Genomic DNA, 5,257 nt, shown 5'->3' with positions numbered 1-5,257 from the left:
CAAACGGCCACTTTCCATTCCCCCCCTTGCGTTTTTTCTATATAATTTAACTGTGTAAAACGGGCACCTGTCCAACGCGGCCGCGGCCACCATATTTCAACACACAACCCCTATCAAACAAAGCAAGAACACCTGTCTTAGACGGCCACCTTAGTGACTCCATTACGCTTTGTCATAAATAAAGTATTGGCCCCTGGCGTTGTGGGCGAGCCGTCATAATCTAAAAACCTGTCGTTGTTAGGTAGTCCCTCCAACTGATCATGTTGCGTAGGCCCCTCCCACTGTTGACCAATAGGTAACAAAATTAATTTTCAGCTGCTGGGGAGGTAAGCGTGTGATCACTCATAACCCATAAGTCCCGCCCACAACCCTTACACAAATCGCAAGTGAGATGAGTGGTCACTGTTTACCCAGTCTGTAAAAAAGTAACAATGGACGTCAGCATGAACTTGTGACAGAGGCGTCGCTTGTTCTCCGAGTGGTAGTATGTGTGTTTGTTTTACCATAACACTTTGTCCTCCTTGTTTGACACATTTCGTGTTATTGTCACCCGTGCACAAAAGCAGCAACAAAAGAAAAGAAAACCCAGCGAAAACAACAACAATGCAACTACCTTCGGTTGGGACCTCAGAAAGGAAGGGTTTGTTTTCTCAGAAAGGAATGGTTTGTTTTCTTCATCTTGATCAGTCCTGCCTAAGACGGCCACCTGTCGTATACGGCCAGTTTTCTCCTTGACAATGGGTGACCGTCTTAAACAGGTTCGAATGTATATATCCCTGTTTCTTTTTTATATAAAATTATGTTTGTGAAATTTCGTCACTTTGGCCGCCTTAAACTTCCGAGACACTTAATTTTCGAATTTGACAAAATTAGTGGCGGATCAGAATCATTTAAAAGGTGCACAGTTTCATTGAGGAGCCTGAAGTCACGTTGTAGTTTAATTTTCAGTTTTTCATTAGTTTGTTTAGATCTAATTTTGGGAAAGTCCGTCTTCTAAGACGCCATTGTAAACATGTCAGAATTCCGTCCACTAGCCGTGCGCATCGAAAACACCTTTGAAATTATGGAGTGTTCAACCACGAAAGCGGAATAGAGAATCAATCTATACATCTAGTGTGTATTTGGCAACTTGGAAACCCATGTGTCACTTTTGTCTCAAGATGTATTGCTCTATTCCAGTAGAGTGTAAATATGTAGGGCAATGATTTTCAGTTGATGTTAATGCACCGATCATTTCTTTAATCGAAAGGGGGCCCCAGCTAGATTATATTTGTGAAAGTTCATACTTTGGCCGCCTAAAACTTCCGAACCACTTAACTTTCGAATTTAACAACATTAATGGTGGTTCCGAATCATTTAAAGGATGCACAGTTTCATTGAGGAGCCTGAAGTCATTGTAGTTTAATTTTCAGTTTTTCATTAGTTTCGTTTAGACCTAATCTAGTCTTCAGCTAGTATATTATGCATGTACATCACCAACAATAAAGACGCTTTTCAAACACGCATCGCATAGCAGAATCATATAATTCTTTGACGTCAAGCAGTTGGGGCTATACGACAAGAGGAACCCCGTTGAACCGCCAGCCCCGATATGTTTCGCCAACATTATTCATTATGTCTGTCCCAAGGTCAGCAGTATTATAACGGAGGTTTGACTGTAGGACTGTTTGACCTCTATACATATCTGATGAATATTTTTAAACAAGAAAAGAGGCGTGTGTTTAAATATTTAGACTAATAGAAAGTAAATGACAAGTGAAACGTACCGTTTTTTTTTCTTCGGTAGCGAAAAGTATAACGCGATGACGGCCATGCAAGCGCCGAATTTCGAGTGGGTGTTCAGGAGGTTTTGTTTTTTTGTTGTTGATGGTGCCTAAAGGAACAACAATTAAGGAAGCCTTGGAAGGAAACAGATTTTATTTTAAAATAAGAATCAACTCTATGGCCTACGCCTGCCCCCCCCCCCCCCCCCCCCCCAACCTCAGCTTATCTAGGCCAATATATGGCCTTCATAATTAAAAAAATATAAACCCCCCCCCCCCCAAACGCCAAACGTGTAACCTTATTTAGGCCACGTATAAGCCTTGTAAACTCAAAATAACCAAACCTGTAAAGAATTGTTTTCTTTACATTATTATTTTTTTTAAAAACAGCTCTTCACATCCATCTACCATCCCGGCATAGAGTCTAGGACTACATCATAAATAAAAGTGCGACGAATAAAAGTGGGCTTCGAAATAAAGTTCGATAAATCCAAGACACAGGCATCAAATGATTCACAAAAGCAAAGGCTAGGCTTGTGCTAGGTAGTAATTGAGACCAGTGACGTATGGTGCGTACAGTAGATCTAATCTAGTTGTCCCGTGGGTAGCAGACCCAAACTGAACACCCCTCCAAAAAACAACAACCAACAACAACCCACAAACAAACAACAACAAACAAAGAACAAGTAGGTTTAGAAGACAACTAACTCTCTCTATCCATGCCAAAGAGTTTTTAAAAAAAATCTCTCTACTCTCTGTGGGCAAAATACATGTACTAATAATTTATAAGGATAACCGGATAATTCTCAATGAAACATTATCCGAATTCAGACTCTTAACTCTCTTTCCTGACCCATTTGCCGAAGTGGGTGCCCCAAGGAGTTTAGAACTACTTTTAATCTCCTTGGGGTGCCCCCACTTGTTGAAGTGATGCTAACCCGTTTGTCGAAGCGGTTCTAACCCATTTTCCGAAGCGGTTCATATCATAATATTATTTGCCGAAGAGGTGCTCTAACACATTATTATCCGGATTTTGCTAAAGCGACTCATTGCCCAGCCTTACTGCCGTCCTTCCATTATTTGTTTGCCTGTTTGGACATTTTAGCAAAAACTTTGAACATCTCATGAGACCTAGACGGTCAGAGAGAAGAACGTATAGCATGAGACCCATGAATTTGGGTAACATTAATTTGGAAAGGACTATATTATTTTTAGCTAGTTTTCTGAATAGGAGTGCAAGCAGACTGATAGTGTGAATAAAACGACACTTTGATAAAGTATGAGTAACTGCCTGAATGTAATGAATATAGGGTTAGTGATTGAGAGTTCAGACACAGGGAACCATACTCGCTTTCGCTTCTTGTAGAAGAAGAGTACTAGACAGTGTTGTTCAGTTTTCTCGAGATCGAGCAAAGGCTAGGCTAGGCCTAGCGTTGATTTAGATCTAGAGGATATCTTTGTAAAAAAAATGTCGTTGAAAAAAAAACCCTACTGTAAATCATAGTTTATTGTATGGGAGCTGCCCATGTGTTTAACTGTTTTCCCGGTTTGGTCAATCGTTTTAACTCGAAACAACTTTCTTGTGTGCGCTTGTGTGGATGTACCTAGTACCTGGCCTTTGGCCGAGACGAATACGAACGAGTGCCGTACGACCAATGATAGTACATAACAAGATGGGCCACTTCTCTCTTTGAGCCAATTAAAAAAGTGTCCTCAAAATTTGGTGGCGCCCTCTTCACAAAAGCGCACTCTTTGCGAACAGAGTTACCCTACTTGAATTTTAAAAAATCAAAGTGAAACTAGCAAGTTTTGGGATAAATTTCGGAAGAACGCTTTTTTAAAATGGTTACGCTGACAAAAAACCTCTTCCGGAGGAAAGGGTTATTGTTTTCTTCGTTTAATTTGACTTTAGAATGAAAGGCGAGAGGTTATTAAAATTTAAAAAAACTGAAACTCCGCACTGAACGTACCCGAACTGCTGATGAACAGCAGTTGACCTGCGCACGCAAGGAGGTGCTACTCCTATTCTTTTTCTGGAAAAACGAAAGAGAGCTTCAAAACAGACTGCAGCGCCATCTGAAGCAAAGAGCATACTTCCTGCGGACACTTTTTTGGCCGAGTGGCCCATCTTGTTATTCACTATCTTTGGTACGACGAACGACGAGGCGACGACCGACGCGCCAACGAGGACTAGTGATGGGCCGATACCCCAATTTAGGTATCGATGCCGATACCTAGTACCAATGATAGTACATAACAAGATGGGCCACTTCTCTCTTTGAGCCAATTAAAAAAGTGTCCTCAAAATTTGGTGGCGCCCTCTTCACAAAAGCGCACTCTTTGCGAACAGAGTTACCCTACTTGAGTTTTTAAAAATCAAAGTGAAACTAGCATGTTTTGGAATAAATTTCGGAAGAACGCTTTTTTAAAATGGTTACGCTGACAAAAAACCTCTTCCGGAGGAAAGGGTTATGGTTTTCTTCGTTTAATTTGACTTTAGAATGAAAGGCGAGAGGTGCACTGAACGTACCCGAACTGCTGATGAACAGCAGTCGATCTGCGCACGCAAGGAGGTGCTATTCCTATTCTTCTTCTGGAAAAACGAAAGAGAGCTTCAAAACAGACTGCAGCGCCATCTGAAGCAAAGAGCATACTTCCTGCGGACACTTTTTTGGCTGAGTGGCCCATCTTGTTATGTACTATCATTGCTAGTACTTTCAATGATAGTACATAACAAGATGGGCCACTTCTCTCTTTGAGCCAATTATAAAAGTGTCCTCAAAATTTGGTGGCGCCCTCTTCACAAAAGCTTACTCTTTGCGAACAGAATTACCCTACTTGAGTTTAAAAAATTTAAAGTGAAACTAGCAAGTTTTGGGATAAATTTCGGAAGAACACTTTTTTAAAATGGTTACGCTGACAAAAAACCTCTACCGGAGGAAAGGGTGATGGTTTTCTTCGTTTAATTTGACTTTAGAATGAAAGGCGAGAGGTCATTAAAATTTAAAAAAAACTAAAACTCCGCACTGAACGTACCCGAACTGCTGATGAACAGCAGTCGATCTGCGCTAGGCCTGGGCAGGACTTGGACTTGGACTTGAGACTTGAAATTCTTGTGCCCATCAAGTAGTGTTTGAGACCAAGTATTTAGAACTGAGCAAGTCCAAGTCTTGGGTGACCTAGCAAAATAGATCTATCCCTCAATCAAAAGATACAATTATTTTAACACACAGTAGATCTACAAACATTGAGTAAAGACTCAGTGAACCAATGTCTAAAGGAATGCTAAGAATTGGCATGTTTCTTATTAATTTAGTGCTTTAAGTTTGATTGTTTGAATTCAAATACACCTACCACCCCTACTACTTGCTCGAACTTGCTCGTCCTAGGCGGATTGGTTGAGTCCATTTCTTCGATAAGGGGTAGGCAGTACCACCCCTATTATTTGCTAGGATTTGCTCGCCCTTGGCGTATTGGTTGAGTCCACTTCCTCG

Source organism: Aplysia californica, unplaced genomic scaffold (assembly GCF_000002075.1).
Source record: "Aplysia californica isolate F4 #8 unplaced genomic scaffold, AplCal3.0 scaffold00247, whole genome shotgun sequence".
Lineage (NCBI taxonomy): Eukaryota > Metazoa > Mollusca > Gastropoda > Aplysiida > Aplysiidae > Aplysia > Aplysia californica.
The sequence above is the reverse complement of the archived record's forward strand: the minus strand, read 5'-3'. Positions refer to the sequence as shown.